Source organism: Perognathus longimembris, chromosome 5, assembly GCF_023159225.1.
Source record: "Perognathus longimembris pacificus isolate PPM17 chromosome 5, ASM2315922v1, whole genome shotgun sequence".
Classification (NCBI taxonomy): Eukaryota; Metazoa; Chordata; class Mammalia; order Rodentia; family Heteromyidae; genus Perognathus; species Perognathus longimembris.
This window is the reverse complement of record NC_063165.1, coordinates 48,411,182-48,434,981: the sequence shown is the minus strand read 5'-3', so window position 1 is coordinate 48,434,981 and position 23,800 is coordinate 48,411,182. Positions and strand designations below refer to the sequence as shown.

The following is a 23,800-nucleotide window of genomic DNA, read 5'->3' as shown; positions in this document are numbered from 1 at the left end:
ACTGGAGACATCTAAGATGGATGAGATGCTGTCCCAGCTGGACACGCAGAGCCCAGTCGACGGTGACCTTTCATGAGTGGCTAGTGCTTTCTAGCTGATGCAGCATAGTTGAATTCGTTATGTTGGAGTCACATGAGAATTGGGGCCATGAGCCAAGACAAGCCTTGTCCATCCCAGAAGAGGACACTGAAGCTCAGAGGTCACATGTTAGCTCCAAGGTCACACAGAGGATATCAAGACTAGAGAATCCTGTGGATAATGACCCAGAACCTGTGGCCACACAGGGGCTGAGAATGGGTAGAAATCGAGTGTCATTGAAGCTAAGGCCTGGCCAGCAGCACTTGAGGGCTCTGTCATAAAGAACAAGACAAGGCAGCCAGAGTCTCTGGTAGAAATGTTTCAGGAACAGTGATCCTGCCCTTCCTTGCTCAGAAGGCAGTGATGAATACAAATACTTGCTTTAGGCCAACCCTCTTTGGGCCCTGAAACTCATACTCTGGTAGTCAAGGAAGGAGTCTTGTGTCCTGATTCATTCTGTTACCATTCTTTTGGCCCCTAACCTTGCAGAGAGAGGGTTTATAAATATAAATATAAAATGATAAATATAAAATGAGCAGCACCCTGGGGCTGTGTACACAGCTTTAATCCCAGCACTTAAACCAGTAAGATAGTGAGTTTGAGGCCCGCCTGGGCTACCTAGTGAGATTGTCTCAACAAAACAAAAGTTAACAAATTGTTAAATGGACAACTCTTCGAAGACTGAGTCAGGATACTGTGGGGGAGTCCACTGCAAAAGGCACTTGGGAAGTAGACATTAGAATGATGTTATTTATTAGGTGTCCGTGTTCTTCCTGCCTAAGGTTAGATGGTATCTCTCAACTCCAGCTTCCCCAGGCAGGGCCCTGAGGCTGGGAGGGTGGAGGCAGGTGGAGGAGGCAGGGAGTGGAGCTGTGAGGTCTGATTAGAAGATAGGCCGTATTCTTGAGCAGGCTAAGTACTTGGTTGGTGGTGTCAGGCACTGGTGGGTGAGGGATAGAGCTGTGCTTGTCCCCTAGGTGAGCACCTAGAGTTTCCACCATTACCCCCCACCCCCCACCCCCTGCCCCGACAACTCACCCTGTCTTTCTTGACAGCAAGAGAAAGTATACAAGAGTCTTGAAGTTTCACAAGGTCTTGCCTTTCCCATACAGAGCTTTTCCTATCTAGTATTCTGGATTCTCGAAAAGGGAGTAAAGGTCTGGTAGAATGTCATGAGCACAGGTGGCTCATGTCTGTACTCCTTGCTACTTAGGAGACTGAGAATCTGAGAATCATAGTGCAAATCTAGCCCAGGCAGACTCTTATCTCCAATTAACCACCAAAAAGCCAGAGCTGGAAATGTAGCTCAGTGGGCAAAGCACCAACCTTGAGTGGAAAATCCAAGTGAGAGCTTGAGAGACCCCAAGTGCAAGCACCAGTCCAGGCACATACACAAACAATAACATAAAATACTTGTCCCACCCATGACATTTGGATCTGATAGCCTAGGTGTGACTGGGAATGTGTTTGTTCTGAAAGAGCAGCACTGTAATACAAATACCTACTGCGCGTGTGGCATTGGTAATCAGCTGCCCAGTTCAGACATGAGGTGTAATCAATTTCCATCACGGGAAGAGCCTGTGGGGAGGTCGGCCGTGACACATCGGTGCCCTGGGTGTATCATATTTGCAGTCTGAACACTAAATCCCAGCTCTCTGGAGGAACTGGAGTGGCTTATTCCAGATTTCAAAGTTGTCTAGCTCTAGATTCACCCCTTTAGGCAATGACACTTTAAAATTGTTAGCAACTGTGTTTGTGGTTCTTTATGGAATGTACTGTCTGTGTCCTGCCTTCTTAAACAGAGCAATGCAAGTGTAAATATAACCTTTCTTTGATGTCCCAAGGGTGTGCTATAAACCATAATTAATATACTGGGCTATATTCAGTGGGGTACATGGGGAAATTTTCTTATGCCAAATGGCCCCCTGAGGTTCTGTGGTTGGTTGGGTGTGTGTGTGTGTGTGTGTGTGTGTGTGTGTGTGTGTGTGTGTGTGTGTGTGTATACCTGCTTTTTAGTTTTTCCAGTTGTGCCTCCTGCTGCTGAATGTCTCTTCTTGCTAGATACAATGAATCTGCCTAAAGCTAGTTTTTTTTTCACTTTTAATGTGCATTTATTGGCTATAGATAACGGGCAATTTAAGCTGTTAAAATTAGATAGAGAAAATCTAGTGATTAACTTCCCATCAACTATGAGAGTCTATGAGGTGGGCCCAATGGTTTTAAAGGCACACCAGTTGTTTTGGTTATCCAGGTATTGAGTTACAAATGGACACATGATACAATTTTGACTCATGAGACTCAAAGAGAGGGCCGACTGACTGATCACAGTAATGAGGGTAGAACGTAGGGCTTTGCACTTGGTAGTCGAGCACTCTTCCACCGAGCTACATCCCCAGCCCCTTTTCTTCTTGTTGTTCTTGTTTGCAACCATCTCACTAATGTTACACTGTCCATAAACTATGATCTTCCTCATCTCTGCCTTCCAAGTTGAGATTACATGAGTGTACCACTGTGCGCAGCGTGAGGACAGGTTTTTGACTGATTTCTGGGAAAGCTTAACTTCTCTGGCAACAGAGTCACTCGAAGTCTCTCTCTAGGTAGATAGACAGAAACAAAGAATGTTGCTTTGTATGGTTTGGGCAGCCAGATTATCAAGAGCTTTCTTTGGGAAGAAGCCCATGAGATTGTGAGAATGTAAGGATGTGGAATTTTAGTTGCTACCTAAGAAGCAATGGAGACAATCTAAACTGCAGAGTACACACACACACACACACACACACACACACACACACACACACACAACACAACACTATTTTTTTGAGTAAGCTCTTGATCTTCCCTCTCCCCCCTGGCAGCCTGGGAGGGAGAAGGTGCACCTACTCATTAGCTTGATCCTTTGGGGGCCAGTGTGGACTGTAATCCTCCTGTTTGTGCTTCCCTCATAGCTGGAATGGCGGGTATGTGCCACCACATCCATCTTTTTATTGTATGAGATGGGAACTTGCAAATGGCCTAGAACAACCATCCTCCTGATCTCAGTCTTTCTAGTAGCTAGAATTATAGGTGTGAGCCACCACACCTGGCTTAAACTGCTGAATTTCCCGAAACTTGTCTCATTGGAGTTATTCTATGTGTTTCAGTTTAAGCCACTTTTGCATAGACTTGTCCCTGAAAGCATACATTGGGGGAAACGATGTGTGGGTGTTAAATGAAGACCTTATGCATTTGCTTTATCCCTCTGTTTTGGTTTCCCTGAAGTTTGGTGGTGTGTTTTGATCTTGAAGTGGGGCCTGTTTCTTCATGAGATTTCCCAGGTGAGGAGGAATTGCTCCTCATTGGTTTTTTTTATTCCCTCATACTTTTCATAGCACCTGGCACTGACTGAATATTCAAAAAACCCCACTGGATATTAAGTTGAACTCATCCATCCACATGTTATCTTCATTGTGTACTTGTGTACTGTCTTTGTTCATAATTTTGGCTGCTTGTTGCTTTTTATCTTCCAGGTTTATTAGGTAGGATGTTAAGGGCTTATCATAGCTTTTTTTTTTTTTTTTTTTTTTTTTTTGCCAGTCCTGGGGCTTGAACTCAGGGCCTGAGCACTGTATCTGGCTTCTTTTCGCTCAAGGATAGCACTCTACTACTTGAGCCACAGCACCACTTCTGGTTTTTCTGTATATGTGGTGCTGAGGAATCAAACCCAGGGCTTCATGTATACGAGGTGAGCACTCTACTACTAGGCCATATTCCCAGCCCCTATCATAAACTGTTGATGCTAGTAATTTGGTGGTGGGAATGCTAAGGATAAACTCAGAGCTTCCTATGACAGACAAGTGTTCTATCACTGGCCACAGCCACAGCTGTTTTGTTTTGGGGTGTTTTTTTTTTTTTTTTTTCAGTTTGCACTATGTGGAAAATGATTTATATGAGCAGGGATAGGAGAAGGAAGGAAGGGGTTACATTGTCAGAAAGAAAGAAAGAAAGAAAGAAAGAAAGAAAGAAAGAAAGAAAGAAAGAAAGAAAGAAAGAAAGAAAGAAAGGAAGGAAGGAAGGAAGGAAGGAAGGAAGGAAGGAAGGAAGGAAGGAATTCTTTGTCATTATCTAACCTACAAAATTGTAGCCCCTCGGGGCTGGGGATATATGGCCTAGTGGCAAGAGTGCTTGTCTCTTATACATGAGGCCCTGGGTTCAATTCCCCAGCACCACATATATAGAAAATGGCCAGAAGTGGTGCTGTGGCTCAAGTGGCAGAGTGCTAGCCTTGAGCGGGAAGAAGCCAGGGACAGTGCTCAGGCCCTGAGTCCAAGCCCCTGGACTGGCCAAAAAAAAAAAAAAAAAGAGAAAGAAAGAAAGAAAATTGTAGCCCCTCTCTACAATACCTTAATGATAAAACTTTTTTGAAAAATAATGCTTTGTGGGGCTGGGGATATGGCCTAGTGGCAAGAGTGCTTGTCTCTTATACATGAGGCCCTGGGTTCAATTCCCCAGCACCACATATACAGAAAACGGCCAGAAGCGGCGCTGTGGCTCAAGTGGCAGCGTGCTAGCCGTGAGCAAAAAGAAGCCAGGGACAGTGCTCAGGCCCTGAGTCCAAGCCCCAGGACTGGCCAAAAAAAAAAAAAAAAAAAAAGAAAAAAAAATTAAAATAATGCTTTGTAGCTTACAAAATGCTACCTCATCCTCAGGAAATAGGCAAGGCTGGGGTCATTGCTATTTTGCAGATAGGAAGGCCATTGGAGTTACTTGAAGTCGAATTTTATAACTAATTCTTAACAAATTTAATTTTGAAATGCTACCCAGTGTACTTCCTTTTAGAATAAACTTGAACTAAAAATGGAGTACTTTTAATACATTTAAAATGAGTGCTTTGCTGTTCACTAAGACTAAGTGACATAAATAACTTGTGCTGATCAGCAGCTGCAGGTCAGGGCTCATCTCAGGGGGTCCCTCTGACTGGTACTGCCTCTGCCTCCCACTGTGCCCTTGCCATCCTCCCCTCAGAGTCTTGGATTTGCCATCAGGTTTAAGCTCTTCAGGATTCACAGCTTGAGCTTCTCACTTGGCTAATTGGTGCTTGTTCTTCCAATCAGGTAGAAGCAGGAGTTTGCCTCTGTCTGTATGCTACTGCAAGCTTTGCAGCTAAAAATGAACTGTGAAAGTTGGGTGGTTCTTGCTTTAGATGTGTCCATAAGATGGTTAGGCACACGGTGATGTCTGGGACAAGAAGCTTGGGAAGATTTGCTTCCCAGGGAATACATTCTCCTGGCTCTATAAAGAATGTGAAGGAAACCTGGTACCCATGGCTCATACCTGTCATTCTAGCTATTCAGGAGACCGAGAGCTTGAGATCATATTTCAAAACCAGCCTGAGCAGGAAAGTCTATGAGACTCTTATCTCTAATTAAGTAGCAAAAAGCTCGAAGTGAAGGTGCGACTCACATGGTAGAGCATTAGCCTTCAGCAAAAAAAGCTAAGAGACAGTGCCAAGACCCTGAGTTCAACTCAAGTACTGACACGAAGAAACTTAAAAAAAAAAAAAAGCCAGCACCAGTGAATCAATCACTCCTGTAATCCTAGCTACTCAGAAAGCTGAGATTTGAGGACTACAGTTCAAAGCCAGCCTCGGCTGGCAAGTCCATGAGACTCTTGTCTCCAATTAACCACCTGAAAACTGGAAGTGGAGCTGTGGTTCAGAGTGATAGAGCCCTGGCTTTGAGCAAAAAAAAATCTCAGGGACAGAGCCCAGGCCCTGAGTTCAAGCTCCATGACTGACTCCCCCTCCCCACCAAACAAAAAGAGCAGGAGGGTTCTTGGGAATACAGAGCACTTGGTGCATTAGATGCATTGAATAGTTAAAATGGAGCTCTGTTTGCATTCCTTCAATCTATGAAGCCTGTCCGCTGGGTCCCAGCACTGAACTCCAATAGCAATGCTCTCGTTTCCTGTTGCCTCGCTCTCCCCATTGCCCTACTGGCTTAACCCATTGGTGCTTCCCTGAACTTTCTCCATCCATCCCACTCAGGCCTGATGCCTGACCCCATCTAATTCCTATGACTTTGGCTATCAAGCTGATCTCTCACTTCAAAACATGTAGAAATTATTGTAGACAACGCTTATTTTGACATCATTTCAAAAGTGGCATTATGTGTACATTCCTCTCCTGAAGGACAAGGATTGTTTTCTATTGCTTTTATTATCCAGGAAGGCACCGAGCATTCATATTGTGTAGAACTTTAAAATTATTGGAAGACTTTATTACCCAACAAATGCCTGAGGATGTCATCACCACTTCCTTTGTGCTTCACGGATTATCTGGACTCACTCCTCCTGCCACTAAGCACCTTGGCTAGTTACTCACTTTGAAACTAAGTGCAGGCATGTGCTGTCAGATGGGGGCTTTTAAGGGAATGAATGGGTGTAAGTTAGCTCATATTGTCTGAATGCATTCTTCAGTGCATTATAATACATACTATGTTTTTGGATGATGCTGGGAAATTTGAAGGGGACAGAACTGGGCTGTATTAAGTGGGGTTGCTATAGCTGAGTATGAAGGGAAAAAGGAAAAAGGAAAAATGTGCCCGATGGCACATCAGATGATGGATGTAGAGGTTTCCCAATGCATAGGACAGCCCCCCCCCCCCCCCGCCCAGATCCTCCCCACAGCCCAAGTAGGGTTGCCATGGCTCTTTGTGAATTTTCTGCTGCTGCTAGCCAAGGTTAAAACCAATGGTGGGGGCTGGGAATGGAGAATTTCTTCTCCCAAACTATGGCTTGGTTTTCAGACTTTTTTCTCTTTTTCCCTATGATGTTCCAATTGCTGCTCAGGAACAAAAGGAGAGAGAGAGAGAGACAGAGAGAGAGACAGAGAGAGAGACAGAGAGAGACAGAGAGACAGAGAGAGAGAGACAGAGTTTCATTGGAGATAAGAATCTCGGGCTGGGGATATAGCCTAGTGGCAAGAGTGCCTGCCTCGGATACACGAGGCCCTAGGTTCGATTCCCCAGCACCACATATACAGAAAACGGCCAGAAGCGGCGCTATGGCTCAAGTGGCAGAGTGCTAGCCTTGAGCGGGAAGAAGCCAGGGACAGTGCTCAGGCCCTGAGTCCAAGGCCCAGGACTGGCCAAAAAAAAAAAAAAAAAAAAAAAAGAATCTCATGCACTTTGCTGCCTGGCTTTGAACCTTGATCCTCAGATCTCATCTTCTGGAGTACCTAGGGTTACAAGCCTGAGTCTTCGTTGCCCAGCTTACAAAAGGAAATTCTGAGCTGTGGCCAGTTCTTGTTTCCCTCCATAGTGAGAATGTGGATGTGCTGGTGTTATTTAAGGTCAGCTGAGGTGAGATGAACTTTCCATTCAGACTCACCTGAGATTGTCCTTTCAAGCCTGGGGTATCTGAGTTTATGGCCCTTATTGTTCTTTCCCCTTTTTGTCAGCATCATCTTCATTCTCCTTCCTACTCAGCCCCCTGAGGCTTAGAGGGGTCTTGGATCCAGAAACTACCCTGTTCCGTACCTTCGATGGCTCAACCAGCTCATAGCGAATGCAGTCCTTGCTGAGGGAGGCCAAGCCTCCCTCGGATTCACTGCCAGTGTGCACTCCATTCTGCTTCCCACCTCAGGTGATTCTTTACTACCACATACACAGACATACACAGATGCCTTCAAGTGTAGAGCTCCTTTCCGGTATTGTAAAAGTTGTCAACATCAAAATGGAGTCAAGCTCTAAGCAAAAGTAAAATAAATGAATAAGAAATCCAGAAGGCTACTAAGAGATTTCATGCACATATGCTTGATAACAAGGACCATTCAGAAACTGCCAGACTTAAAACCTTGTACCAAGGCTACTGCAATGTTATATAAGGAAGACTCCTGTAAGAATGTCTGCCCCAACACTGTCCGTTCAACCTTGGACCGGTGCCACCCTGTTATTGATCCCAAATACCTTTGAATTGAATCCTTGTGGCCAAGAATTATTATTTCAAAACATCTCATGTAACCCTCACCCCTTTTAGCTCTGAAAACTTCCCTTTGCCTCAAACTCTTTGACTATGCACAAAATTTCCTATGGTGTGCATTTTCCCGTTGTAAGGCTTCCCTCAGATAAATGTCATTAATCTTTTGAGAATCTATTTGTTAGTGTGACAGTATCAAGGTGACTGGAGCACCTTACCCCGAAGTTATTTGGTGGCCAGGAATGCTAAATCCCTGCAGCTCTCTGGGAAGGCCATCCCTAACAAAATGCCATTGGGACTGGGTGTGGTAGCTCACACCTATAATCCTAGCTACTTGAGGGGCAAAGATTGGGAGGATCTTTTTGAAGATACCTTGGGGAAAAAAAATTAATGAGGCCACACCTTAGTAAAAATCTGGGCTCAAGTGCCACATAGCTGTTATTCCAGCTATGGTGAGAAGCATTAATAAGAGGATCATGGTTCAGACTGGCTGGAGTATAAATTCAAGACCACATTCAAAAATACCTAATGCAAAAAGGGCTAGGCACATGACACAAGCCTGATTTCACACCCCAGTACTACCCAAAACACAAACACAAAAGGACCACTGGTGTCCTTGTTGAGAAACACCTTGGCAGCCCAGGAATGGTGATCTTGTGGGTGATGGGCAGTGGGGAACCGGGGTTAGAGTATGTCTGAGTCTTGGGCTTGGGTTCCTGCACTGCCAGGTGTTGGCTCTGTCTCCATATGTGTCACATGGATAATGATAGTGTCCCAGCCTGGCAGTGTCCAGACAGGGTTAGATTTCTTAGTATATGTAAAGCATTTGGGATGAAAGCGCTTGCTCAGTGCCTGGTGTGTAGGAAGTGCTGCGGGGTATTTGCTATTGTTTTGTTTTGTCCGGCCTAATCCTGCCTGGCCCTCCAGGGCCATCTCTTTGGCTTCTGGATGAAACTTTTGTACTGCCTCATGAATGAGTGGGCCTGTGGCCAGGGGGACTGAGAACCTTGGCTGTAGTCCCTGAACCTGAGCATCTGTGTGGGCACCTGCTTTTCCTTGCTTCTGTTCTTAGCCCAGCGTTCTCTCCTGCACTTGCTCCTTTGTTCCTTCAGGACAGTTGCTCCTCTGCTTCTTTCGCTAGGAGTCTACTTCTGCTTCCTTTTCTCTCCATCTGTTTTTTTGTTTGTTTGTTTGTTTGTTTGCTTGCTTGCTTCTCTCTTAGAACCTCTTTTTCACAGTAGTACTCAAAATGCAGTTTTCTAGGCCCACCTCGGGGATTCTGTTTCAGGATGGTGATGGTAGAGGTATGATGCCAAGAGCTTGCATACCACCTAATGCTGGTAATGCCAAGAGCCAGGCACTTGCTCCATGGGTCCTATCTGGCTGCTCTTCCTCAAGGAGGGGCCATCCTTGCTGTTTTCACCCCACAAGGTGGGGGGGGGGCAGCTCGTTAGCATGTTAGGGCTGATCACTATCTGGCTCAGTTACATATGTTCTTGGTGGGTTTTTAGAAACCTACTTAAAATTCCACATTTACATTTTCTTGCTGTGGAGGTCATGACTCAATGGAGAGTCGCTCCTTTGGGGAATGATGGCCTATGGAAGGCAAGGGGGGTGTTGCCTTTCTCTGGGAAAGTGGTGTCATGGGAAGGGGCCTCCGGGCTGGTGCGGTGGTGTGGGTTTCCAGCACTGACTCTCTTACCAGCTTTTGTGTGACCTTGGCTGAGTCACTTGCCCTCACTTCCCTGATTTTTAACACGTGGGGCTAGATAGGTTTAGAGTTCCCTTTCTACTCTCAAAGTCTGTAAATCTGCGAGCCTTTTTAATTGTGCTGACAGCTTCTAGAATGGCTAATTAATGAGTTTAGTGGGAACACAATTAAGTGATAATGAAGGCCTCAGAAGTACATCTCTCCACTTCCTGTAATGAGTTGAGCAGATGAGGCCTGTATGTTTTCACCTAATAGAGCCCCTGGGAAGGGGAAACAAAGAGCCACAAGGAGGCCAGGAGTCAGGCAGGAGCAGTCATACACAGGGGAAGGGAGGTTGCCGACTGTTCTACAAAACAACTGGTAGAGAAGGCTAAGAGCCATCGGCACAGAGGGAAATAGCAGCACTGCAGATGGGGCTAAGGTAATCCTGCCTTATATTCATTTCTACCTGCAGAGCATTGTCCAGTGCTCTCCCACCTGGAGATACAGATAAACCTGGAACTTTCATCTTGCCTATTTAATGATGAGAAATAGAGGCTCAGTGCCTGATCTAAGGCCAACGAGCCAATAAATGATAGATGGAGAGTCAGCTGGGCATTTTGATCCCAAAGCCTGCCTCCTTTCCATTCTTCTTGCTGTCTCCCCAGCCTGGCAGGCACCCCTGCTGCTCTCTGAACAGCTGGCCAGTGGTTATGAGGCCTCTCTGCTCACCATACTCCAAAACAGGTTTGCAAAGCCACCTTGGATTGTGGCTTTGTGGGATGGTGCCCAGAGTGGGGAAGATGAAGTTAATGTGGTGGTGCCCAATTGTGGCAAGGGGGCTCCTAAGGAGGCTCCTACGAGGGGTCTTAGTGTCTTTTTGATGGACTATGAACTTGCTAGTGAGGGCTGGTGTGGCCTTCATGGCAGTGGTTGGACAGTATTCATTGATTGACCTGAGGTTGCATCAAGGGAAGAGTTGTCCTAGAATGGAGTTGTGAGGAAGAGAAAGTTGCATCCATAGAGGCTGGGGTCCTGGATCCTAGGGAAAGAAACAATGGCAGGGACCCAGCAAAGAGGAAGACCCAGTTGACATGGTGTGGGGAGGGGCAAGGAGCCAATGAACTTAAAGAGTCTCAAAGGCTGCTGTTAGCCTGAGCTATGGGACATAAGACCTTGACCTTTCCCTTCTGAGCGAAATGGGGCATACGCATTATGCAGAGATGCAGCATCATCTTTGCAGAGGAGGAGCTGGCATTCATCTGGGTCCTGCCCTAGAAATGTTTCAAGTAATAAAATCAGAATGGCTTAAGAAATCCATTACCCTTCTGGGCCTTCCATAGCCACCTAGGTGCCCTGGAGGAGGTGGGGGAAAGGCCTGGGGACCATGGCTTCAGGCTCTGCACCTGTATATGGAGGGAGGGTGGGTGGGTAAGGTGATGTGATCCACAGGCCCTACCTGCTCTGACCTCAGGTGGGTCTGGAGATCTTTTGAGGAGGGTGGGACACAGAAGGGGTTTGAAAAAGGATGCTGGCAACTCAGGGTAGGGGCGGGGGGAGAGGGAAGGATGGAGATTGAAGAGAGGAAAGATGAGAGAAGCTGAAAAGGTGTGAGAAGAACGCAGGGAGGAAGTGTGCCGGGCTAGATTTACCTCCCCTGGTGCGGGGATGCTAAGCTTACTCCCTTATCAGTGTTCCCCTTTTCACCCTCTCCCCTGGGCACCTGACCAGCAGGCAGCCAAGGTGGAGTGAAGGGACACCGGCTAGCCTAAGGTGCACGTGGCCGAACAAGATCCCCTTTTCCTCCCTCCTTACCCACCAAGGAAGCCAGGTGCAGACAGATCTCGGAGATGCTTCGGAGAGCAATCCAATTTAATCGGGAGGGGCTCACAGTAATATAGAAGTGATGACGAGGATTGAGCATGAGCTGGCAATAGGCTGGTGAGCTTGTCCATCCAAGAGTAGCTCCCAAGGACCTCCCTCATGGGCTAACGTCACTTCCCATAGTACCGCCCTCTGTGCAAAGCCTGCAAAAAGGGAGCACATGTACTCACTGGCGCAAGGTGGGGGATGGTCTCAAAGCTATCCCTTCTGGTTCTGGACCCAGAAGGAGATAGGCGTGGCTCACTTCCACACTGCCCCAGGGCTGGGGAAAGGGCGGCGTCTTGGGAGTGCTCTCCTCGCCCTTCCCCCCTTAAGGCCAAGATGAATCCCCAACAGAAGTAAGCTATCCGTAGAGCTTGGTGGCCTCCTCTAAGCCTAGGCTAGTTACCTGACAAGGGTGGCCAGCCCTGCACCTGAAAAATGGAGATGACAACATTTGTGAAGAGCACAAAGGAGCAAATCAGAGCCTTCAAAGGTGCCAAACAAAGTAATGTATGGGATTCATAAAGGGAATGGGGAAGGTTGAGGCTCCATTCAGAAGGGAGTTCCTTTCTGAAACCTTCTTTTCCTAGGGAGGTGGATAAAGCAGAGGGGGTTGGAGTATAGAACCCATAGCCCCCAAAATGTGCTGAGAAAGAAAGAAAAATTTTCCTTGTGATGCCTTTGTACCCCCTCTGGCACTTTTGCGCCCCTGCGTCTCGGATTGAGGGGGCCTTCACTTGAGCAAAAGCATTTTGTGTGAGGATGCAGAGGCCAAACGCTTCTCCAACTTCCTTCCCAGAAAGTCTGCAGCAGGCAAAGGGCAGCCTTGGACTCCAAGTTCTCACAGAACTTCACCATTTCTGCCAGACTGAAAACTCTTCAGTGGCCAAGGAAGCTGGTCTGGGGGTGGGGTGCGATGGGGACATGGTAAAATCTCATAACGTAATCTTGAGTCAGAAAAAGGAAAGATGAGAAAATAAAAGAACATTGTGGGAAGCCCCAAACCAAGACGATCCCTCTTGCTGCTCGTGCTTGGATCCTCTTCTTGGCATGAGGCAAGGCCAAGGTTTGGGAGGCACACAGGGCTGGGGTCAGGACAGCCAGCTGCCCCTGGCAGGCTAGATTTATGATTTGGCTGGGCTTGGGGAGAGAGGGAGCCCACAACCATCCAGGGCATGAAAAGCAGCCCAATGTTTCCTGGAGGAGCTGTAGTGCCAAAGGCAGGGGCATCCATCTGGCCTGGCCGTGTAGTACATTTGTCATCCTGGAGCTCAGGGCCTGGCTGGCTTCCCTTATGCCTTCAGAAGCCGCTGAGGCCAGCACTAACCTTCAGTGGCCCCAACAGGTGCTCCAAATGCAGGTGGGAGCTGTCCTTCCCACTTACAGACTAACCTTCCAGCTGGTGCCCATCCAAGCTGGTGTCTACTTAACTTTTCCTAGGGATAAAAAGCCTAGAGTTGGAGAGGTAAAGAGATGGTGAGTATTGTGGTTTCCTGCTCTTTTCTGAGGGACTTCAGAATTCTTCTAACCTATCTTCAGAGCTGCTGAGGGAGACAGAGCGTGTCCAGCTATCAGTGTAGCTGTTCCTTCTGACAATGTTAATGGTTTCTGTAAGATCACATTTGAATGATGGGTTCTGCTGGTGAAGTCTGTAAGACTACCCCTGTGGTCTCATTTCAAAGAGATCTGAGAAGGCCAGCAGCCCAACTAGCTGTTGAGAGCTTGGGGACTAGAACCCAAGCCTCCTGACTCTTCTATGATCTTCCCATGACACTCGGGTGCTCCTTTTGAGGTACTGGTCTAAGCATTCATGGGTAACCCTGCTGCTATATCTCAGACATGGACTGAGTGGCTTGAGGTTTACCTCTGCTGGAGAGAGCTTCAGAACATAATCACATGTGGCTCAGGCAAGCCTCTGTGGTCACCCATAATTATAGCTTCCTCTGCCCAGAGCCTGTCTGCAGGCCCAAGCCTTTGGCTACGGTCACCCTGCCATTCTTAGGGCTGTGAGGGTTACTGAGGGATTTCTGGCAGAACACAGACCATTTCCTTTCCTCCCCTTTTGGTCTCTGGAGAAAGCTGGCCTTCTATTGAGGCCTTAGTCTGTCCATTTTTGCTTCTGACTATTGGGGATGATTCAGCTACCATCTGCCTGTCATTCCTGGATTCTGTTCCAGAAAACCCCATACTAATGCATCTCTAGACAAGGGGCTCTTTCTATCTCCAGTGCTCTGTGCCATTGGTCCTCTTAACCAGTGTGGTTTGGCTTGCCCTGTTTTATGTTCTGCTCCTTCACAGGACTTAACTTTACCAACAGGTTGCTCCCTCAGCCTCTCCTCCCTAGCGCCTTACCCCTAGGATTGGGCCCCTCTCAGCTTCTTAGGGCCAAGTCCTTTTTTTTTCTCTGAACACTGCACTGCACTGCTGCTTCCCAGGGTAGTAGCCTCTATCAGGATGCCTTAGGATTCCGTAAGAGAAATGAAGGTTGCAGCATTTTCTGGGACCAGGATGGTGGGCAGCAACTTGCCTATTGTAGACCATTTGGTTCTCATGACAATCCTACAAGGTAGATATTTTCTATTCCCACCTTTTTCATGACAAAACTGATTGAAGAGATGTAGCAGCTTCTTCAAGGTCCTGCACTGCTAAATTTCTAGTGCTGGTTCTCCCTAACCCCTGAGCCTAGGCATTCCCCACAATTTGGAGCTGCCGGGTCAAGGTCGTGATCTTTAGACCAGGAGTGGCACAGCATGCTCCCCAGAGCACTTATCCAACACCAAAGGTAACCTAGAAAGAAAGGTTACCTTTCTGTCCTTCCTTTGTCCCCACAAGTCCATCAACACAAACTGGGCATGTCTGGGAAATGTACGAGAGAGAGAGAGAGAGAGAGAAAGAGAGAGACAGAGAGAGAGAGGCAGAGAGAGAGACAGAGAGAGAGGCAGAGAGAGAGAGAGACAGAGAAAGAGAGAAGAGAGAGGTGGGGACCCTGCTAGCAAAGAAAAAGGAGAAAAGTCTAGTCAGTTTTTTCTCCTTGAAGAGGCAAGCCATAGTAGTTTCCCAAGAAGGAGGGAAACATTAGAGCCACCGGAGTCCAAGCCTTCTCTGTGGTTGCCAGTATATGAGATCCCCCCATGTGCTGCTTCCCCCTCCCCAGGCCCGTCTCCCTTACCATGAATTGTGCAGGAGACTGTAGCTACAGATCACTCTTGTCTTGGGGGTGGGGGACAGCATGGAGAAGACAGAATGGCAGAAGGCATTTGTAGGGCATACTGAGCCCTGCTGATGGCGATGAGCATGGCTTCTTTTCCTCCCTAATCCAGGACCCTTGGGAAGGGTAGAGAAAAGGCACATAGTTCAGCACTGGGAGCAGGGACAGAGATGCTTCTGGACTCTCCATCTTTTGAGAATTGGCACAGGGACAGAGAGGTGAGAAGGGTGATGCCCAAAATGGGAGCTCTCCGGAAGGGAACTGGGCTGGAGCAAGGAGGGACTGTGCTGCTGCCTTTTGTATGAAATGCTACTCCTTCCAAAGTTGCTCATCAGAGAAAGCCTACTGGTGACAGCAGTAGTGGTGGGGGAGGCAGGAGCAAAGGTGGGGGGGGCACTATCACCCTCCAGGCCAGCTGGCAGGCAGAGGCAAAGGGACAGGGAGAAGGAATAGTATCTCCTGCCTGTTGTAGAACCTCTGTGTCTCTCACCTCCAGGCTCAAAACCCAGGAGAGATCTGAGTGCCACTGGTTCATGCCTGTCATCTTAGCTCCTCCAGAGGCTGAGTTCTGTGGATCGTCGTCTGAAGACAGCTTGGGCAGGAAAGTGAGACTTTTATTTTCAATTAAGCACCAAAAGCCAGAAGTGGAGCTGTGGCTCAAGAGGTAGAGCACTAGCACTGAGGGCAAAACTCAGGGACAGTGTCCAGACCCTGAGGTCAAATCTCCAGACTGGGAAAACAAACCAGGAGAGAGGGACAGGCACTTGGGAAGATGCATGCATACTGCTTCTCATCCTCCTCTCAAGCATGCATTTCTCTCTCTCTCTCCACCTCTCTCTCTACCTCTCTCTCTCTCTCTCTCCACCTCTCTCTCTCTCTCTCTCTCTCCACCTCTCTCTCTCTCTCTCTCTCCACCTCTCTCTCCCAGGTCCTATACTCCCTGTCCCTTTGCACCTCTGCTTCCTAGTCCAGCTAAAGTTGATATATCCCTGTGATATAACATTCCACCCCACGAGGATAAAGTATCCTAAACGCAGCCCTTGGTGGGTGGCTAGGGCTTGGCCAGCTGGGAGGACACCCCCTCCCCCTTGCATTGGTGATTAGTGTGTCACTGCTGAGGCTGTGAGCTGTTAAGCAGTGCTTTTGTTTGGTGCCAAGGAGGGGGGCCCCCCCAGGCACGGGACAAGGGACAATCCAAGCTGCTTCGGGCTAGCTGCTGTACTGTGTCCTGCTTTCCTGCAGCTGGACCTAGTTGCTGGGAGCTGCCCGGCACCAGGGAGGTCTTTTCTTGCTGACATCACCTTAGTACAGCAGCCTGGGTGTTGATTTTACAGAGAAATATTTTTTTTTCCTCTAAGAGCAGTCACAGCTTTCCTGGCTCCCCTGGGCCGAAACACACTGGCAGGCATTCAAATCCTGGTCCCTCATCTGCCCCTGTTAGGGACCTAGGAGTATGTGGGCCTGTGGCCCTCATCTGAGTGCTCCATGTTGGGAGTTGGTGGGGCATTCAGGCTGATGGTACAGACTGACTGGGGCTACTTCTCCTGCCTGAAGTCTCATTTCCCTGCTCCCAGTCTGAGCTGCTCACAGTGAGTACTTGGATAAAAGACCCTCCATGTTCACTGGTTATGGCCAAGTAAGTCACAGTGGGGCAGCTCTAAGCTTTATCTGTACAGACTGGAGGTGGCCTGGCCTTGTCTTGGCTCACAGGGTTGTGGGGGAGAAGCTGTGCTCCCCAGGGAGCAGGGTCCAGCATGGGATGAGGAGGTGGGATGATGGGGAATGAAGGCTGTATGTATTTTTCTCAGGACATGGGGCAAACTTCTTTCATTGTTCCCCTCTCCTGGCCGAGTATAAATGTATCTAAGAGTGTATGGAGGGATGGTGGCTCTGACCTGCCCTGTACTCACAAGCTTGGGAACCCAAGTCTACCCTCACCATTCATCCAAAGCCTGTTTGGTGGAAGGATGGATGGGCAGAGGGAAATTAGCTTCTTTCTTTTCTCTGGCTGTGGGACTGTCAGTCCTCACCCTCTAACAACCCTGGAGCCATTGAGAAGGATCAGTGTGCTTTCTGCTTGTTCCTTTGGAGACCCTGACTTCTAGGCTATGAGCTTCTGGCAGGTCAGGTTGCTACTGCAACCTGAATAGGCATCAGAACATCTTTTCAAAAGATTTCACATGGAATGTGTATAAGTGATAAAAAAAAAAAAAAGAGGCTAGGGGTGCCTGAACCTTGGGACCCAAACCTTTTTGTTATAGTGTTGTCCCCTGCCTCCCATCTACACCCTCATGCTTGGTGGCTATGGTTGTTTTCAGGTTAGGTTGCTTCAGGAGTCTCTGAGGTTGTAAATGAAGTTCTGCTCTCTATAATCCTGAATGGGCTCTCAACTGGCTTTTCCTTTTGTGGGGATGCTTGTCTTTCTAGCTTCCTCTATCTATGTACCTTCGCTCAGATTTTCTCAACCCTTCATGACTGTATGGTCTTTGCTTATGTCTCTGTAAGTTTCATATGATGAGTGTGTTTGGACAAGAAAAATGAAGTCTGACTAGGGAACATCTCCAACTTTCTGGAAGATTGGAAGATGTTTTCTCTGAGTATACTAATGACATCTTTACCCTGATATAGCCCAACCCTTTGGGCTCCTCTAAAATCTAAAACAAGGGCTGGGAATGTGGCTTAGTGATAGAGTGCTTGCCTAATATGCATGAGTCCTTGGACTTGATTCCTCAGTGCCACATAAACAAAATAAAATAAAATTTTATTTAATAAATAAGATCCTAAATAAGTCTAGGAGGCTGTGATTTAGACTTGTTCAATACTTCTATTTTTGCCAGGCACTGGTAGCTCAGGCCTGGAATCCTAGCTACTCAGGAGGCTGCGATCTAGTGATCATGGTTCAAAGCCAGTCTGGGCAGGAAAGTCCTTGATGCTTGAATTAACCACCAGAAAACCAGAAGTGATGCTATGGCTCAAAGTGGTAGAGCACTAGGCTTGAAGACCTCAGGGACAGTGCCCAGGCCCAGAGGTCAAGCCTCACAACCGACCAAAAAAAAAAAAAAAATTCTGTTCTTGCAACCCAGGAGCTCCGTAACCTAGGCTACATAGTTTTTAGTGGAGGACTGACCTGTGTCTTGTGGGATCTCCAACAATATCCCTAGTCTTTACTTACCAGATACCTGGCTTGTGAGAACACCAAATGCCTCCAAACATGACTAAAAAAACTCTACTGTCATTTGGCAAAATTACTCATGCTTCATCATTCTCTTCTGGACTGTTAGGTAGCCATGAACTTCACAACACTGAGTCTAGCCAGGTCAGGTGAAGCACATCTATCTGTGTAGATGCTTAGACTCTATTCTGGTGTGATTTCAGTCTAGGCTGAAGAGTTACTTCTAATCCTCCTTGTCACCTTCCCCCACAACCTCCAGACTTCCCTGTGGCAGTGTGGTAGAAAGGCTTAATGTGGTGGTTGGGGCTCTCCATCTGTGCAGTGTGAAGCCTGAGAAGGAAAATCTTACTGCTGGCTATTGCGGTTGCCTCCCAACACTTTCCAAAAGCCAGTTAGTCATCAAAGCCAGGTGGGGCCCAGCATTGGAGCAGGTGTGGGGGTACACTCACACAGGTACTTGCCGGCAGCCCTCTGGGTCCTGCACTGTACGAATGGTGGGGTGATCCTTGCCTGGGGAACTTGCTGAGTGAGCCAGAGATCCTGTTATGCACAATAACTAAGCATATCAAGAGGATTGTGTGCCTCACTTGAATTGTTTTTATCCTTCCAGGCAAAAGACCTCTGAGAAAGAGTAGGCAAGGGGCAAAGCAGCCTCTCCTGTGTACTGTGAATCAGAACCCATGTTGGGTTCATGATGGGTTTGGTCCTCATTGGTCCAGGAGGGCTCTGTGGAGGGAATGTTCCAGAACCTATGGTCTATGGTGTGCGTTGGGGACAGTGGAGTGTGTGTATCACACACACATTACAGAGCCCTTGGTTCTATCTTTTACCGACAGTGAGTTTTGGGGAACAGATAGAGGTGACAGCTCAGGAATGTCCTTCCTTCCCATGAGAAGGTGCCACCCCCCCCCTTTTTTCTGCTTCCCATCTACCTTGCTAAAACTTAATCTGCATAGTTGTCAGGTTGACTCCTTACTTCTTTAGCAGAGAAGAAGGACTGATAGGCAGTCCTATGTGGCAGAAAAATGATGGTCAAGTTCTGATTTGTGGAATGGAGCTGAGAGGTGCTTCAGGTGTCACAAAGCAACAAATCATCTGCTAATCAGCCTGCTAGGCTTTAAGATGCCATATGTGATCCATTTGTGGAAGATTTGATCTCTCAAATGATGCCTGATTCTGTCTGGTAAGTTTACAGTCCTTAAACATACAGTGTCTAAGGAACAGGAAGCAGATAATGCTGCCTGGGGTCTAGCTGCACTGCATGCTGTCCTTGGGGCTAAGCATCTGCATCGCCTTTGCCTAATTGCACAAAATCTCTTTTTTCCCCAGCAATTACTTGGGAGCCTCTGCCCTTCTCCATTTTTTTTCCTGGCCTTTTGCGCCCTTAAGAAGTAAGCTTTTCCTGAAAAGCTTGATGGAACTAAGAGTAGGGGAGATAAATCTTGTGAGATGGGCAGCTTTCTAGCCTTTAGGGTAAGAATGCTCTGAGGTTTGCAGATTCAGGGCCCCAGGACAGAACTGGGCTCCATCCAGTGTGTTCTGTTTTGAGCTGGTCTGTGTATTCAGGACTGGCATGTACCTTGAGTGTGCCAGAACCAGAAAACTCTCCTGGAGCCCTGATAGGTTCACCAGGGCCAGGTCCTAGGACAGGAGACTGCCTGTGCAGTCACTGTGTACTCTGTATGTGGGCTTTTCCTCTCTCCCATAACAGCCTGCATAGTCTCAGTAGAATTCTCAACTAGAATTCTCAACTCACTGGTAGGGTAGGGGTGTGTGTGTGTGTGTGTGTGTGTGTGTGTGTGTGTGTGTGTGTGTGTGTCTGCTGGAAAACAGCATGGCCTTTGAGCCTCCCACCTGGAGTGGAATGGGACTGAGGGACAGTGGGGGTAGGTCAGAATTATTTCTGATAGGACTAGAGATATTAAATCCAGTCCCCCAGAGTGGAAGTGTTGACTCTCTCAGAATCTGTGCTAGTTAGATGCAAAGGGATGTTTTCCCCAAGGAGAACAGCGAGTGTGTGGTGGAAAGAGCATTGCGGAGCCCAGGGACTGCTGTCCATACTGTGCCTAACCAAGGATTCAGACTGAAAGTTTATGCAGGTGTGATTCCTCTTGGAAGGGACCATCAGCTGGGCCTGCTTCCTGGGAGCAGGGTACTCTCATTCATTCCTGCACTCATTTCTTCAAGCAACATTGGCTGAATGTCTACTAGCCCTGTTGAGTGATGGCATCTCCAGCTTCTTCATGTTCACAGTTCCTTTAAAGATGGCATCTGAGAGAGACATGGTGGGTCTCACACAGCCTGGGATCCTGGATGAAATTGGTTTTCTGGCTTTTTGCCCAGCTGAGCTCTCCAGGCCCTACCTTAAGGTCTTCACAAGATAACAATTGCAAAGGGGCTGCTCCCAATCTGCCCAGTCCTAGAGGGGCTTGTGAAACTCTCCCACCTTCTCCCATCCCCGGGAGACTCCACTGGCAGGATGTTCCCCGATGCCTTCAATTCTCCATTCTGGGTTAGTTACATTCCATAATTTGCTCCTTTCTTCTTCCTACAGCAGTCTACCTGCTCAACTCAGGCCTCAATCACTTCTTCCTCAGTTTCCCTTGGAATCCTCCAGTGGGATCCAGGTGGTTAGTCCTCCCATGACCCCTACCCTGACATATAGGCATATGCAGTGGGCATTGGCTTTAACTGTCTAGGGTTTATCCTCTTCTCTAGGCCTCACCTCCACAGTAGGGTTAGAGCTGGGAGCCACACTTTCACCTGTGCCAGGACTGGCTCTGCCATCAAAGCCCAATTGCCCCCATTTTCTTATCTATAAAATGAGGTTTCTGGGACAGTCTAATAAGGAGGTCCAGCAGAATCAGCATCTTGGAGAACATGTTAAGAAATGCAGATTCTCGTGGCTGGGAATATGGCCTAGTGGCAAGAGTGCTTGCCTCTTATACATGAAGCCCTGGGTTTGATTCCCCAGTACCACATATAAAGAAAACGGCCAGAAATGGCGATGTGGCTCAAGTGGCAGAGTGCTAGCCTTGAGCAGAAGCCAGGGACAGTGCTCAGGCCCTGAGTCCAAGGCCTAGGACTGGCAAAAAAACCAAAAAACAAAAAAAAACAAAACAAAAGAAATGCAGATTCTCAAAGCCATGTGCTTGGGCCGGGATATAGCTCAGTGGCAAAGCAAGTGCAGTGTCCTGGGTTCGATCCCCAGTACTAAAAAAAGAAAAAGAAAAGATCAAAGCCATGTGCTTGATCACAGTGCCAGCAAATCTGGGGACAGGGCTTAGCCAGAAGTCATGCCCTGTGCCCTGTGTGATGTGATGCCAGTCTGGTGTGAGGGCAGCTTCCCTAGCTCATCTCTGGATGGTCTGCAGTTCTACTGCCCATCTCAATTTCCAGCTACAGCCACTGGTGATGTACAAAAAACCCAGTAAACCTGTCCTGGAGCATTGCCGGTTATATGGGAGGCAACATCATATTTTGAGGGGCAGATGAATGGAGAGAGAAAAAGTGGGCAAACATGGTCATAATATTCAGTGTACGTATGTGAAAATGGAACTAGATAACTTGAGATTGGTGGGGTTGGGAGAGTTGGGGGAGAATGGTGGTAGGGGTAACATTGATCAAGATGCACTGTACTCATCAATTGATATGTTTATGCAACTACTTAAAGATAATGAAAAGGTTAAAATGTTTTTAAAATATTACCTCTCCCTCTCCTCTAATCTTTCCCTCCCCCCTTCTTCTTCCCCTCCCCTCCCCCTTTCCCTTTCCTCCCCACCTCCTTCTCCTCTCCCTTCCTTTCCCTTCCCTCCCTTCTCTTCCCTCCTCCCCCATCCTTTCTCATCCCCTTTTCCCTCCCTTCCTCTCTCCCCTCGCCTTCATGTAGCCACTAGCTTTTCCCAGAAAGCAGTAGAGATAGTTTATGTTCCTGTTCATGCCAGCGGCTCTCTCTTCCCAGCCCCTTTGCAGGAGGAGGCTGCAGGAGGTGGCCCAACAATTTTGTGAGCAAGCAGTTCTGGGTGCCCAGGGCAAGCGCAACAGGGCTGCCTGAGAATGAATGGTTGCGACTCTCAGGATGCTGCAGCAATCCTGGCAGGCTGCATAAGCGCTCTGGCCCTTTCAGTGCCTCTGGTGAGAGCAGCGCCTTGACTCTCCTGCTGCCAATCCCCAGACTTGAAGAATGCCCTAACATCTCTCTCCTGCTGCTGGCATTTAGCCCATCGCTGTGTTAATTCAAGCAATACTAATAACCAGTTTGCAGGGAGAGGACCTCTTACAGACCCTTAAATCCTACTGGCCTGGGGTGATGATAACAGCATACAAACCCTCTGTGGCCACCTGCAGCCATACAAAACCCATGCAGGCCAGAGAACCTTTGTCCTGGTCCTCTAAACTTGTCTTCAGAAGGGACTGGGCTGTGGACTTTAAGGTTTGGAAAGTCTTCCTCTCTCTTCCTACCCCTCGACCCTCTGCCAGCTGACCTTTGCCCTCTCGCAAGGCTTTCTGCATAGATGGCAGGCATCAGTTTCCTGGAGGTCCTCAAACCCCATCTGGCTCTGTTGGGCTGGACTCCACATCTTCTTTGCGGCTGGTTCTGTGAGGGCTTAGCCCCAGCTGAGACCTCTCTCGGCCTTTCTGTGGTCTCCAAGGAGCCTGCAAGCAATGTAGCCTGAGAAAACAGCCTCTCTGCCCTTCCCCCACCTGCTCTTCTACTTGCCCATGTTCCCCACCCACTCAGCTCCTCCAGGCCTGGCCTGCCTCTCACTGCCCTCCCAAACTCATGTTTTATGCAGGAACAACCCCATTCTCACAGAGAGTGCTGCAAAGTTTGGGAAAGAATTTCAAATCTCTTTTGAAGAGGGTGGAGCGAATGCAGGGTTATAGGGTTAACCTTAGCTGAGGGCTTTTCCTAGCTGAATGGATGTCGTGTGTGTGTGTGTGTGTGTGTGTGTGTGTGTGTGTGTGTGTGTGTGTGTGTGTGTGTGTGTTCTACCTACCCTTTCCACCCTTTGCCTTTCAGAGACAGAAGTAAAGAGAAGACCAACACAAGATACACTCTTACACTCACACACCTCTGGAAACCATCTCATTTCCAGAACCCATTTTGCCTTTCTGGCAGCACCAGAAAGGACTTCTCATAGACTTAAACATTTTTCAGAAGTTTGGGAAGGTAAAGGGACTGATTTTTCAAACATTAGAAGAAAAATGAGAATGTACAAGATTTTGACTTGGGGGATTTTCACAAGTTCTCCATGTCATTTTGTTTAGAAGCATGAAAATGCTTATATAGAATTTATTTTTTAAAAAATAAACTGATACTCATTGGGCTTATCAAATTGCCTGTTACAGTTTGTTCTGCTAATAATTCCATGCTTCATATGATAAAGGCACCTGTCCTCTTAGAAGCCTGGCAAAATCCCCTCTTGTCTGACAGCTTGTAAAATGTAGTCAAAATCTTCAATAGAAGAATCCATCCACAACACACTCAGAGTAAGACAAAGGGCAGTATTATGCTTCCAGGACTTGGTGGCCAGAACAGAAAAGCACTTATTGTCAGAGGAGGAATTGTGGGAAGAAAGGAGAGGGAAACCTTTAAATCTCATTGAACACACATTGCTTCATAGAATTTTTATCTAATCAGACTCATATTCTCTTAGCCCTCACCTTGAGTCATTTTTTTTATTCTTCAAACACTTCATTTTTATCTTCTTCCCTTGTCCTGGGAACTGAAGATTTGCCTAAATTCAAGCCAGCTTCTCCCTCTCTTTTCACATGTTAATTTATTCCTTGATTTGTACTATGCCTTTCCCAAATATGGCCCCATTTGTTT

The 23,800-nt window shown here is 47.6% G+C and overlaps 2 protein-coding genes across 2 annotated transcripts in view; both read left to right on the top strand.

Annotated features, from left to right (window-relative positions):
* The window catches only part of Kpna1 (karyopherin subunit alpha 1), a 596,817-nt gene that overhangs the window by 125,345 nt on the left and 447,672 nt on the right, over positions 1-23,800 (top strand). The gene's annotated exons all lie outside the window — the stretch shown is intronic.
* The window catches only part of Sema5b (semaphorin 5B), a 129,069-nt gene that overhangs the window by 22,134 nt on the left and 83,135 nt on the right, over positions 1-23,800 (top strand). The gene's annotated exons all lie outside the window — the stretch shown is intronic.